Below are 15,604 nucleotides of genomic sequence, written 5' to 3'. Positions count from 1 at the left end.
GGACTCCATCTACTCAAGATTTGGAAGGTGGCATTAACTTTCCTTCTATTTCCTCAGCAATCACGCAAATTGCTTATTTACCTCATCTTTGTTAATAATGTTAAAAATCTTAGATTAGACAAAATAAAGCACATGCAATTTTTGGCAGCAGGAGATTTCAGTTTGATGGATATTCTCATGTGATTTGTGTTTGCACGTGGAACAAACTCTTCTTGTACAGTGAATGTGTCTTGTTGGTGGGATGTTAGAAACTAGTCCATCAAGGAAGTTCATTTCAGAGATGGGAAGATGCTGCTAGCCCTGGTAATGCTGCAAGCAGTAATTGTACATAGCACCATAATAAAGGTGGCAACGATAATTCACTGCATTCTTATAATATGATAAAGTAGCCCATAAATATATCATCTTTTTATGTACTAGGAATTTTATAGGGTATATACTATTAATTCTTTCTTTTTCCAGTGGGAAAATTAAGGATTACAGCTGTTAATAAACTGGCCCAAGACTCACAGATAATACATGGGCAAATTGGGTTAAATCCCAGGGAATCTGATTCTAGAGACCAACTTCTCAACCACTACAAACTCTCTCTCAATATTTCAATTAAATATATTGATAGCTGGAGTGATTTAGACTATTTTAGATTAAATTAAATTAGGAAGGCAGACAGCTGTGGGAGTCCCTTCCCAATTATGACAGTTATGTTTCTGAAAACTCCTCTGGTAGTATAATCTTCTTTTGAGGACCACAAGACTTTATTTAAAAAAAAAAAAGACTGGGGAAATAAAACATAGTAATGAAATTTAGAAAGCTTTTATAAGTATATTAATGTTTATTAAAATAAAGCAATAAAACAACCACCTAAATTAAAATGATACAGTATTTATCCATTTCAAAGTAGTTTAATAAATACTGTATTAATCTTGATTTACTAATTCTTGCTCCGTAGAAAAACTTCAGTCTCTGCCTCCCATAAAGTTCGTTTTAATCCATGACTGCCACTCTTACAGTCATTCTATATATGTCCTGTCTGCTATCTGTTTAATTAATGCCATTTTGTTTTAAAATGTATAGTAGCAACACACCTGTATGTTTCTTGATCAGGAAGTCCTAAAAGACTTAAAAGGTAAAGGAAAACAAGACATGCCTACTAGAATTTTCAGGAAGTATAACTGACATTGGAGATTACTAAACTACTCCCACACAGATACATCATACAGTCCATTATTTGAGACATAGTCACTTCTTTTTATTACACTGACCATTTCCAGCTATTTGAGAGTAGACATGTTTAAGCACGTGTCAGCTGGGCATTGCTGGGGAAACCCTGCTCAGTTATCAGACATTGCACATTCAACTGAAGACCTCTGAAAACAGGTGAATGTTTGTTGGATGTGATACCAGAAAATGCTTGAAAAAGGGGTCAAATGGGAAATCTGATGAATATCAGTGTAATAAAACATGAATAGGGTGACATCAGATTACAAGACCTTCCACACAATATGTATGATAAACATTCACTAAAAAAAAATATACATGGTAGATGGATGGAATGATGAATGGATGAAGTGAAAAGATATTTAATAGCTCCAAGCTATTTTACCAAAGATTGAATCAGCAATTATATTTGGTTGTTATAATGTCTCCTGTTAAAGATCTGCATTGCATGTTTCCATCCATAAGAGAACAAAAACATAATGTCACTTAAAGCTCTGCTGCTTTTGTCCTAGTTCATATTAGCATACATGCTTTAAGACATCACGAAAAGTACCAACCTTGAAGCTGCATTCTGTCTTTTCTCACTTTACCTAAAAAATAAAAAGAAAGGAAAGAACGAAATTTAAGATAAAGCTAATTAAACTAATATAACCGGTGGAAAAAGGCATTTTCTTTTCTTTTTAAAAAAAGTTTACCTATTTTCTGTTTGACAAAAGAGAAGCACTTAACTGTGGAGAAATACATGATGAAACTTTTCCCTCTAAACTGTGTTTAAATACTTTGTGTTTCTCATATTTTGTGATAATTTGCTTTTAAAAATTTCTTGGTGGTATAGTAATTACAAATGACAATGAATAGAGAGATACAGAGGGCTTGTTTAGTAAAAATGATAAAACTAAATTATGTAAAAGAAAAAATTACATGGACAGTGCTTAATCAACCTAAGAAAGTTTACCATCATTACAAGATTTTCCCATGAATTCAGGTAAGCATATTTCAAGAAGGTAGTACAATTTGTTCTGTGGTTCTGGGTTTCCACTCCTGAATACTAATTAGGATACAGACTTCTGAAACTTCCCTTCCCTCATTCTCCTAATAATCTATTCTCCCTTATGGACCAAGAGATTATTGTGTTGTTTATAATAACTGTTCTACAATCCTTATGGAAATTGTAATTAAGATGCTGAATATTCACACTGCAAGCCACTTTTCTCAGGAAAATTGTAATTATGATAATACAGTATTTACCCAACCGATGTTTGCAAGTCATTGTTCTCTTTGAGTAATGAGGAGGTGAGAAAAAAATACTGAAACAAAACACCCTTTTGGGACCTCAGGCAAAGAATACTGATAATGCCTATCACTTGCGATATGGCAGGCATGACACAACGAGACTAATGCATAAAATATGCATAAATACTTCATAGAAGGTATATGTGTGTCATGAAGTTTTCTAATTTAATTCAAGTAAGTTCATGAGGTAAATAATATTTTTCTCCCAACTTTATGAATAAAGACATGAGACTTACACGCAGCACTATAATTAAAAGATCTTCAATGCATGACACTACATAACATTATCTTACTATCCATAAAAATATGTTTATGTATGCATATGTAATATGTTTATGAAAAATATGTATATGTGTTTGTATACATATCTATAACATAAAATATATAAAAAGACTTTATGTAATCTTTTAGTAACAGAGTAAGGAATGTATGAATATTAGTGATTGAAATGTTTATAGTAAGCATACGTTTGAAAGCCAGAAAACATATATTTAAAGTATAAAATGATAGAATAATTGGCATCTCAAACTCAATGAAAAAATTATACTATTTCAAAATGAAAATACAAAACACAAAGCCTGAGGCCAATTAATAAAGAACCTTATTAAGCAAGCTGTACGTAGGACAGGAAATACTACTCACATCTGCCCACTTAACTTCTGTTTTGCCAGATTTCTACAATCAGTGCCCCAAATTGATGGAAGAAGCCATGTTCTTTCTTGGTTAGCTGTACAGTGATATTTTCCAGAATTTTGAAGTATTTAGTAAATACTTTTTAAAATATTTATCAAAAATTGACTATCAACTATGCACCTAAAAACCATATTTTTAGGTCACATGATAAGTCTTACCTCAGGTACTTTAATTTTGTAAGTGAAGAAAATGAGAAGCACCCAACTTATTTGCTCTCATATTCCCAGTTGGTCTGTGATATTTTCAACTGGAAAATTGACTAATCTTGAACAAAATGAAATTAAGTTTAAAGGGGAACATAGGAACTGACTATGAATAATCCAAATAAAAGGCAATGAAATTAAGGGAGTAATAAAAAGAAAATTCTAGCTAAGAAAAGACCAGCACTCAATGGATTCACCACTGAATTCCATAAGAACTAAGGGAAGATCTAATGCCAATACTCCTCAAATGTTTTCGTGATATTGAAAAGAAATACTGTCCAGCTCATTCACTGTCAACTAGAACTTAGCATTACCTTATTCCAAAAATAGGTAAGGACTCAACTTAAAAAAAAAATCTATAGGCCAATCTCATTAATGAAGACACTGCAATGATTCTCAACAAAATACTGAGAAACAGAATGCAACAAAATCACTGAAAGATCATAAATCACGACTAGTAGATTTCATCTGAGGACTGCAAGGATGGTTCAACATACACAAATTAAGAGACATTATACATAAATACAAGCAAGGACAAAAATCACATGATCATCTCAATAGATGCAGAGAATGTCTTTGGCAAATTTCAATATCTGTTCATGATAAAAAAATAAACCCTGAAGAAAAATAGATATAGAATGACCTTATCTCAATCTGACAAAAGCCATTTATGAAAAACCTACTACCGATTTCATATTAAATGGTGAAAAAACTGAAAACTTTACTGCTAAAATCAGGAACAAGAAATGGATGTCAATTATCTCCATTCATAGTCAATATAATACTCAAAATATTATCCAGAACAGGTAAGTAAGACAAGATATGAGGAAACATGTATAGAAAAGGAAGAAGTTAAACTAGCCTTATGCAAAGACAACCTGATCTTCTATGTAGAAGATTCAAAATAATTTCACAAGACTCCTAGAACAAAGAAACAAAGTAGCAGAATACAAAATCAACACACAAAAATCAGTAGGATCCCTATACACCAATAATGAACCCATTGAGAAAGAAATTAGGAAAACAACACCACTCACAATAGTTTCCAGAAAAATTAAATACTTAGGAATTAACTTCACAAAAGAAGTGAAAGATCTCTGTAATGAAAACTATTATACTCTAAAAAGGAGATCAAAGATGAAAGATATTTTCTGTTCCAGAATAAGAAGAACTAATATTTTTAAAATGGCCATACTCTGAGAACTGTTATATTAGTGATGGTAAACATTTTAGAGACGACTGCTCCAACTGCAACCCAAAACCCACATATTTACCACAAGTGCAAAGGTTGCAATTAAATTTGAATACTAACATTAGTTTAGAAAGCACAGCTCATACATTAATATCTTTTGTTAAAAAAAAAAAAAACTTACAAACTATAGGTTTGCCACCACTCGGACATGTACTTTAATGCATTCCCAATCATTATTTTTCTGATAATCTGCTCAAGAATTTCCATCTTCCTACTATACACATTCATTTTTAAAGCCTTAGAACATCCTCCTGTCAATCCCTGCATTAGCACCTGTCTGTTTCGTGTGACCCACTTAATCCCATCCTGATTTCCCATATGTGGCCACACTGATGAGGAACACAGACCAAAGCTGAGCTTCGGGGCCAGTACTACTCCTCACCGAGCCCAAGCAGCTCCTTGGCCAGGGATGGTCCTGGACTTCTTCCACCTGAGAAGGGGCAGTAATTCATTTGACTAGCACCAAACCAAATTCCAAAGAAGAGAGTTTGACCTCCATGCCTATGAGTCCTTGTTCAACCCCATGATCTGAAAGCTGACAGAGCACTTGGTACATCCACACACAGTATTGCATAATACCATCCCAAGCCCATGGAACTTCTTTGGACTGAGTCCAGCAGTGGATATCTAGTCCTGAAATCCAGTTGTCCTGGTATGTGTTTCCTACTCTTGTATATTTGCTGACCTGATAGTGATGGAACAGCCTTTTAAGTTGCCCGCTAAGGTTTTGTTGCTCAGTAGTAAAGCATTTGCCTAGCGTGTATAAGGCCCTGGATTCGATCCCCAGCAGGGGGAGGGGGGAATAAGTGTAACTGACATGTGTATCAAAGACGATGTCCTTTAACAGTGTGGTGTCATTCTGAAGGATGTAGTACACACTAAATCAACGACTATTTGGGGGACTGATTCCCGAGTAGATAGAATACATGGTCCTAGAAACCAAGGGAAAAAGGAGTGTTTGAACTTAGCATTACTCCCATTGGCTGACTGATGAAATTTTACTTTTGAGCCCCACCCATATAGACTCTGTGGGCCTGTGATTCCAGCTTTTAAAGGCGGGAATGCTTCTTTGAGGGGATATAGTAGAAACCACATTAAATTGTAAGATGTGCCCTGTACAATCATTTTGGATTTCTCTAGCAAGTGATTGGTAATAAACAGAGTATTCCGTACACTGACAAGTGTAACAGACTCATCATCAGGAATAAGTACAGCTGTCATATTTAACAGTGGACAGGGAAGAATATCTGGCATCTGTGTAGTTCATGCGACATTTCTTCCTATGTCCCTAACTGTTTTTAATAGCAAATAGGAAAGTACCACAGCCTCACTAGCGAATGGTGAGGAGGGTGTTCAGCTTCCTTCGTAATGATCTATATCACTGTGTGCTATGGGCTGTGTCTGGATGTCCCCCCAAAGCCATATGCAGCCATGGGTGTGCTCTTTAGAGGCAACTGAATCTAGAATTTGTGGTTGATTCATTGTCTAGTGCTACAATTATGGGTGTGAGTATTGCACCCACCCTAGGGTGCGTAGCCTACATACAATACAAGGGAAGGAAAGAGTCTTCTTTCTGCTCTTTCATTATTTGCTCTTGTTGTTTTTACTTGGAATCAGTATGTGTTGTTTTTACTATTTTCTGCTGCCATGAACGGTTGCCCTCTGCCATGTGCCACCCTGCCTTAGAGCCATTCGAGTATGGACTGAAACGTCCACAGATTGTGAGCTAAATAAACCTTTCCTTCCTTAATTCTAGGCATCAGGTATTTTGTCTCAGCAATGAGAGAAAAGTAACCAAGAAACGATCTGTGATAATACACACATGTCAGCAGAGGTGCTGCCCGAGGATACCTGGATTCTAGAATGAGTTGTAGAAGAGAGGGCAATTTGGAAACAATGGGCATCAGTTGTGACCTTGAGACTAGATGCAGAGGCAAGGGCTGTATTTTCGTTAAACTTCCTAGAGATTTCCTCAAAAAGGTAACACTCTAGGACTTTACAAGGTCTCTTTTCAGATAGAATAAACTTCCATGAAATAAGCAGAACCAGTTAGGTGCTCTAGGACATCACTCAGCTCCCTTGTCCTGGCGAGACCCCTGATGTGTTCCTAAAGTGGTGGCTTTGGAGAGTACACGCCCAAGTCCTTCAAGGGCATGTTCCTCCTTCCACTAGAGGGAGCACTATGGACTAAAAGTTATTAATCCCATAAGCATTTCCCATTTAATGACTGATGAACACAAGTACAAAGGCCAAGACCCCTTTCTGCCATTTGAGAAAATGATACACATACTGATTCCAAGTATATTTCCCAGTAAATTTTAGCATGAATAACTCTGGGTCAGATTTTGTTTCTCAGGAACATTTATCTAAAGCAAGAATATAAAATTCAAATGACATGTGTGTTAGTTTTTCCATTTATGGATCTTTTGTCTGAGATCCTCAACTTAAAGGAAGAGTGGTTGATTTTTGGCTCAGGGTTTTAGAGGGATCAGTCCATGGCCAGCCAACTGGAAGCACAGTGGTGGAAAAAAGCTGCTCCCTTTATGGAGGCTGGAAAGCAGAGCACAGGGAAAACATACCAGGGAGAAAAGTACTTTCCAAGGACAAACTGCAGTGATCTACCTCCTCCAACTGGGCCCTACCTCCTGACAGCACACCAACTATGAACATCAGTGGAGTGATTAATCCACTGAGGAGTACAGCACACTGTTATTATTTAGATATAAAGTTGTCTGCAAAAGTCTCATGCTTACAGAGGTGGGCTTTTGAAAGGTGATTTGAACATGGGAACTATATTCATCAGTGGATCAACCCACTGATGAGGTCATGGTTAACTATGCCGGTAGAATGTGAGACCCAGTCAGAAGAGGAGCATCACTGGAGGTGTGACACGAAAGGCTGTATTCTTGCCCTGGGTTCTTCTCTCCTTTCTCTCTCTCTGCTTGCTGGCTGCCATGGGGTAAGCAGATTTCCTCCACCATGCCCTTCTGCATGCTATTTCTTCCCTGGAGCCCACCGATCATGGACCAAAACCTCTGCATGTTATGAGCCAAAATCAATCTCTCCTTTGAGTTTCAGGTTGTTAGTATTTTGGCCCACTAATGAGAAGGCTGGCCAATGCATTCCCTCATGATTCAATTATATCTCTAGAATCTTTAATCCAGTCATGTTGTTAAGATTGACTGATACAAGGACGGGTGTGGGGGTGCACACCAGTAATCTCAGCACTCAAGAGGTTGAGGCAGAAGGACTGCTGTGAGTTTGAGACCAGCCTGGGCTACAAAGAGAGTTCAAAGCCAGCCTGAACTGCATAGTGAGACCCTGTCTCAAAAAGACAAAAAAAAACAAAAAAAAAAAAAACCCAAAAAACAAAAAAAAAGGATTGACTTAGAACATAGATCTGAGAACTAAACACAGACACATTTGGCTCTAAATGTATTTTTAGATGGCACATCTTTCTATTACATCCTCCTGCCTTCAATTCTGAATAATTTAAGCTGATTTTCCACACACTTTAATCCATGCAGTTGGTTTAAGCAGAGATGGTATGTGTAAGCCCATAAATAAGAATGTATTATTCATTATTATACAATATCAGCAATTATACTGCATTTGGAATGCTGATATATTTATGTCTGCTGGGACCTAGACATGTAGTGGGATAAATTCATATTCATATATACACATCCTGAATTATATTTTATCAAAATGTATGTATACATGTATATGTATATATACATATATACACTATATATGTGTATATACATGTACATATTATATATACTATATGTACTTTATAGTATATACACTGTATATGTATACACACGTCTATATGCATGTATATACATATACACTATAAATTCTATTAAAACACTAATTTCAATATTTTCACCAAAATCTTTAATTGTGCTTGTCTATGTCAAAGAACAATATGATACTTTTAATCATGTAATTTTCTAGATAAAATACTCAAGACTTTTGTTTCAGAAAACTTAAAAGATTAGTTATGGAGCAACAGCTTACATTTGCTACTATAAATGTAGGATTTTATCAGGCATGAAATGTAGTCAGCACAGTTTACAGTCCAGTAAAATATTACTTTAGGCAGCCTTTATAATCAGAACATAGAATTTACCAATTCTCTGCAGTTTTGAGAAAATATGCTTAGGCCTTTATAACCAGTGAAGAATGCTTCACTATATTCTTTAAGTCATTTTACATCCCCTATAGCTTATTTTATTTACCAACACTTATTTCTAGGTCAAATCATTACACTTTTCTATTTAAATCAGTGTGTCATCACTGGTTTATTCGTGCTATTCCACCACTAACCCTGCACTATTTGCCTTAAACATAAAAATAAATGCAGTGTTAGGAAAAATTCCTCTGACAGAAAAACAAGACAAAATTGAAGGAAATGTATTCTTACTGTCTACAGTGAAGCAGAAAATAGTTGTTACACATTGAGGAAGTGCTTCTTAGGGCTAGTTTCATTTTTTTGTTGTTGTATTTAGTTGGTTGACAAAAGATTATTCACATCAGTTTGAGTGGAAGTTTTTTGAGCAACTCTCAAACGACTGAGGAATTTGAAAGGTTTCAGCTGTGCTAACCGGCACAGACACCATTCTTGCAGCAGCACTCCCTAATACAGAAGGCTGTAGACGAGACCGTGGAGATGAGTGTGCCTTATCTTCCGTGAGAAATACCATGTGTCCAGCACAAGGACGAATCCCAGTCTAAGCTTTCGTATTATACCTCAAATGTATAGACAAAGGTAGAAAATGAGTACGATTTTTGTAGGGTTTCTCTCAAGATGAAACATTGATTTTTTGGGTTAGAGGACCAAATAAACAAATGGAACACAATCTGGGTGAAAGGCCAACTAGAGAGACTCAGTATGAAGAATGGCTGCAGGAACTGAACTTAAACAGAGGAGTAGGCTGTTATTTTGGAACCTGTGAGTAAATATCACGAAACTGTGGATGGAGAGAGTCGAAGTGGTGGAGGTAGAATACTATCTAAAAACTGTCTCGTAACGACTTATGTTTCCTTAAGGCGGAGGTGGACAAACTACAGGTCATCATATCCCACAGTGCTGTTTGCTCACATATTGTTCATGTTTGCTTCTCAGCTAGAATAGCAGAGCCGAGTAGATTAAACAGAAATCTGTACACCCTGTGCAGAGAATACCACTCTGACCATTTATAAGAAAGGTTAGTTGACCCTTGCTTCTACAGACTGGAGACGAGTGTGCCTTATCTTCAGCAAGAAATGCCATGTGTCCAGCAGAAGAGCGAATCCCAGTCTAAGTTTTAGTATTATAGCCTGTCAGTCATTCTTTGATTTGTTCATTTAGCAAACATATTCCATGTATGCACAATTCATCTAAAGGAGAGTAGACACCGGGAATACAGAGATAAGACATCGCCCATACCTTAACTATGTGCAATTTCCTTGTTGCTAGACAAAAGCTGGGTGAGCATTAACAGAGCATATTTTAGCAAAGACTAAATCATGAAACACGTTATTGGATGTACTGACTGCAACGTTTCTTTCAACTACAAGATTCTTTAAAAGAGGAAGCTTCCTGGAGGAAAAGGTCTTGAAATACTGATGAATAGAAACAGATGCAAAAATAGTAGGCGAAGTCCTCTACATATGTGAAGAGTCATGGCAGGTGATCAAAGAATGAAGAGCAGTCATCTGGATAGGTGCATAGGGTAGAAGTTAGGAAATACAGGACAGAGATGTCTTGAAAGACAAGAATCACCATATTTTCGAGGACATTCTATACCAAGCTTGCTATTTTCCATTATTGTGTAATCAGGAAGATATATCTTTCTAAAAAGGCACAGCATATATAAGGATAGCTGGAATAGGTGTATTGCTGATGTCTGTGGTTTGTTGAAAGGAACAGTCAATCCTTAAAATTTTCTTTTTTCTTGACCAATTTTCCATGCTTGAATCTGGGAATCAGAATGACTGATCTGAAAACAACAATATGCAGTATAAGAGCCATTGTTGAACTCCTGCCATCTTGTATGGTGAAGCTCTGCATCATTTCCAATGTTTTTTTATTACTTGTTACTGTCTTTGATGGTTTGATCAATCTTCCATTCTTATGTCTGGTGGACTGAGCAACTTTGTTGAAGGTAGCAGTATGTAATGTAGCAACCATTGTTAATTCCTACCATTTTGTTTTGAGGTCATGTATCGTTTTGTTGTTTTTGTGTTGTTTTGATTTTGTCTTCATTGTTGTTTTGTTAGTTTTTTAAAATTTTTAAAATAAAAAAGGCACATCATAAACAAAGTGAAGTTATAGGAAGATCATTCTTCAGAAATATGTAGGACGGACTGGAGAAGGAAGATAGAACAACTGTGACAAGGCTTAAGGCAAGGGCACAGAACACAGGATTGATGGGAAGAGAGTAGCATAAATGAATGTGTACTTCACATGAATGAGACATGTTTAGTTCACAACAGTTCAGCTTCTGAGGAATAATGAGGTGACAAGGTTGGAAGTGACCAGGAGCCTGTCCCTGAAGGTGATTTCTTTTCCCAATGCGAAGACCTTTAGTTAAGGTCCAAGACAACATGGTGATACCATCGTTATTTGAGTCAATATCCAAGAAAGTCGGACAACAGTTGGTTGAAAGTAGCGTCCTTAAGACCAAGGTCGATGATGGTAATTATGCCTAGGTGCAATGAAGTTTGCAATCTCAAGAGAAGAAGCCATCAACTGTTCAGCAAGAGTAATTCCATCCCATTGGCTGGTGAACTTGAGGTGTTAGTTCCTGTTACTTACGGAATCTGGAAGTAGCTATGACTATGAATGCAGGTAGCAAATCTGAGAGAACATAGGCTGTGCTCAGAAAATCATTTAAAATTTTTTTTCTGGTGAGTTCAAGTACATCCTTTGCAATTTGTGTTAGATTATATATACATGTATATCAGCTAGTCAAAACATCCATATGTCTGAATGGACCCCATCAAGAAGAAAAAGGGCAATAACTTTTTAAAAAAAAGTCTTACTATGTATAAAGTCTTTTGATTACTCTTAGACTCTAATCTTGACTTAAAAAAAATCTTCACCTTCGGCCCACAGTCTATCCAACTGTGTCTCACAGAAATGTTCAGCTTGGAGAAAGCTGATTTATTGACAATGAAGAAATTACCTACATGGTCATTTATGTTTCAGTTCTAAACTAACCACTGCCCCATATGGAGGAAAAGGCAATGCTGCAAATTACAAGACTGTTGGCCAAATCATTACAATTTTGTCCATAAGTTAATAGGCTCAATTCATCATTCAAATTTTTAATTTTCCTGTTTGTATATCCACATTTCAATGCAGCATATTGCAGCAAGGACAAGGTAAAAACCAGCTCTTCCTACTTGGTTGGACTAATTGTGTTGGATCCAGCTCATCCCTGCTAATTGTTAACAGGGGCACCTTGGCTAAGCTCTTTCACTTCTTTGAGTCTCAGTCTTTTTTAATCTATGAAATGGGGATAATTGAGCCTACCCAGGGGTTTTCTTTGAGAACTAGTGAGATAATACACAGATAGATATTTTTATAAACTTTGCTGATTGGTAAGATAGCTCAGCTGTTTGCATTTATCATCTATGACATACAAAACATGAAAGTGCTGTTAGCATATCTGAAGTGTCTAGAATTTAGATAAAGATGTTCTCATAAGGAAGATTTACATGAAAAAATGTATTAAATATATCAATAGAAAGCAATCGCACAAATGAAGTATGTGTTAAATGAGTCTAGCTAACCACCTACAAAACATTACAGACCATTAATGAGTACTTACTTTTATTAAGGAAAGAAATAATATCCACAGGGAGACTTAGCTGATATCAGTTAAGCACATTCTACATTTCCTGTGTGGTACATCAGCAATGTTTATAAAAGGCCTTTCATCTCATGGAGACTCATTCACATGCAATCCTCAGCTTCCAACACCTGAAATCTTCTTATATTATAATTCAGTTGTAGAAAAAAACATGGTGCATTGCAATTGAAAGCACACAAACATAGTGGTTAGTGATACATGCCTGTTACTGGATAGCCTTGACATGGCTCTTTAGTTTGTTGTGTGATATCTGGCGAGTTACTTGATTCCCATGCCTCATTTTCCTAGTGAGTGAAATGGCCATGGTGACAAATAAGATCCATCTCACTGAGTTCTAGTGAGGATTAAATGAGATGCTGCAATACCTTGGAATAACTAAATAATTGCTACCATTATTTTTCACACCTTCCACAACCAAGATTTATGGAGATTTATGATAAGTAATATATGAATGGTAATTAAAATGAAAAGGACAACTGAACAGGAGTCCTACATAAAAGGCGGTAATTGTGGAGGTATCTCTCACCTACTGTACAGCTGAACTTTCTGAAGCTCAGATCACAGCCAAGGCACCTGATTCCAAATCAGGCTAAGATTCCTCGTTACCTTGAGGATGAAGATTAGTAACCCTGCCATATATTCCAGGCCTTGCACTGCTGGCCCCTACCCAACTGGTTGGCAGTACTCACTCTTCAGGTTCAAAACTGATATTCTGTATACTGTCATCCTACCTTTGTGTATATGGCCCCAGACTTCTGCTATGTCTCCTGTCTTGATATAAAGCTCCTTCTCTACCAGGGATGCTTCTCTTCTCTTTCTTCATTTCCCATGAATGACCTTACAGCATGAGAAAACGTGAGGAAGGGTGGATTTGAAAGACCTCTGAGAAAGGCCCATGTGTTCAAGTCTCTAGAGACTGTTGGTGAGGCCTGTGGATTTCAGATAGGGAAAGTTAAACCCTCAGGAGATCCCCACCTAGCGAGGAAGCCATGCATTTGGAGAAACTCCTAATACAGGAAGCCATAAATATAGACAGTAATTTGGAGATAAGTGAAATACAGGAGTTTCCCACCTCCAAGCCCCAATCCCTAAATTAATGCTGAATGTGGACTTATGCTAATGCTACTTGGCAATGTAATTCTCTGTAAGAGCATCTGTACAATATTTCAGATATTCCCAGGGGTGCTTAGTGAGAGGAAGTAAGTCAAGCAGATAATATTATGTGAAATTAATTAAGCAGAGACTTTAATGTTAGGAAGCTCTGAGTTGGAAAATACATCGGTTTTCTATGTGCATATTTTCCCACCTCACCTGCAGTTTTGCCTAGAATTCTTACATAAAAAGAGAGTTTGGCAGAGAAACAATATTTTATGCTGATTCCCAAAATAAAGTTATAAGGTTTGACTATAGGATGCTGCCTACAAAAGTCATCAATATATTTTCATATTCAACCAGTAAAACAGATAAGACATAAAAAAATACAAATATTATATTATTGAAGAATGCTACATTTTAATAATTACTTGAATTATCTTAGATAATATGAAGATAGTATTTAGATAACTAGCCATTTTTAATAATATAAGAAGCAAATCTCTAAATTAATTCTCTAAAAATAGTGCTGTGGTTTTCGTGAGTCAATTCTTCACTTGAAGTATCTGGGTAGTCTGTTATTTGCTCCTCTGTATGGTCTATGTTTTCCTATTCAGAATAGTGTAGTATGTAAACATTTGGACTATTTTTTCAACAACAACCCTTAGCTGTTGATATTTGCTACACATTTCTACATACATTTTTTTCAATTTTATCCAATTTTATACTTTTAAACCATCCTCTTTTTTCCCATTATTTTTGAACAAATTCCATGACACATATCAAATTTATTGAATTCTAGACTCCCGGCCTCGTCGTTCCCCGGAAGGAGGGCTTCCGGCGCACAGGGAGCCTCGGGTGGGGAGCGCCAGTCTTCCGGCTGGCTAGCTTCCTGCCTGGTGGCTCCCAGAGGGTGGGCCCCCAGCGCATGGGGAGCCTCGGGTGGGGAGTGCTGGTCTTTGGACCGGCGGCTCACTCCCGGCCTCGTCGTTCCTCAATACATTGTTCTAGCCAGGTTTCTGTTGCTGTGATAGAACACTTGAGACAATCAAGTGAGTGGAGGAAAATTATCTTGGCTCACGGTTTCAGAGGATTTCAGAGTCCATGGGCAGCTGGTTCTGATCCTTTGGGCTCTGAAGCAGAGCAGAAACAGCATGTCAAGCTGCACGGGTTGAAAAAATATGTTCATTTAATTGCAGCCAGGAAGCAAAGGAGAGACAGAGAAAAAGTATCCAGGGACAACATATGGTCCCCAAAGGCAGGCCCAGGACTCACTTCCTTCAGTTTGTCTTCACCTTCTAAGTTTTCTTCCCCAAAATGCCCTCCAATTTTAAATCCGCTAACTGATGCACCCAGTGATAAAGTCAGACCCTCCTGATCCAATCACCCTCCAAAAACACCCTGCCTGTACACTGCTGGCTTGGGCACTAGGCTTCTAATAGATAAGCCTTAACATGCATTTCCTGGAATGTTGGTACTATCATTCTAGACTTGACATTTTGAATTAGTGTATATATGCTTTATTTTTTTCTTTATTCTTAGCAAAGTTTATAATGACTATTAAAAACATAATATCACTTTTAAAATACCATATATCGCTGGATGTGGTGACTCATACCCATACTTCCAGCTATTTGGGAGGCTAAGGCAGAAGTACTGGGGGTTCAAGGCCAGCCTTGGCAACATATTAGAACCTAAACCATATCAAAATAAAATAAAACAACAAAACACCATATATTTCTTGCAGAATCACCTGATATTTACTTCATTACTTAAAAACTTTATAAACTGTTCCTAGTCTGGGTTTGGAATAGCTTATGCAGTTTTGTATGATTAAACAACCCACCATGTTCCTACATTTGGAAAAAGATGATATGAATATCAAATTCTAGATCCATAGTTTTTATTAATTCTCTAAAAATAGTGCTGTGGTTTTCTTGAGTCAATTCTTCACTTGAAGTATCTAGGTAGTCTGATATTTGTTCCTC

At 36.8% G+C, this 15,604-nt stretch overlaps 1 protein-coding gene across 2 annotated transcripts in view; it reads right to left on the bottom strand.

Annotated features, from left to right (window-relative positions):
• The window catches only part of Lingo2 (leucine rich repeat and Ig domain containing 2), a 1,180,631-nt gene that overhangs the window by 405,099 nt on the left and 759,928 nt on the right, over positions 1-15,604 (bottom strand). Inside the window, exon 4 of one of the 2 annotated variants that reach the window (XM_005401120.2) lies at positions 1,776-1,808. The exons of the other annotated variant lie outside the window; for it this stretch is intronic. The gene's annotated coding sequence lies outside the window, so the exon portion shown is untranslated. The remainder of the gene's footprint in view (positions 1-1,775; positions 1,809-15,604) is intronic. 2 annotated transcript variants of the gene reach the window in all.

The sequence above is a fragment of the Chinchilla lanigera genome, unplaced genomic scaffold (genome assembly GCF_000276665.1).
Source record: "Chinchilla lanigera isolate Chin_1 unplaced genomic scaffold, ChiLan1.0 scaffold00071, whole genome shotgun sequence".
Taxonomy (NCBI): domain Eukaryota; kingdom Metazoa; phylum Chordata; class Mammalia; order Rodentia; family Chinchillidae; genus Chinchilla; species Chinchilla lanigera.
This window is presented reverse-complemented; position numbering and strand designations above follow the sequence as displayed.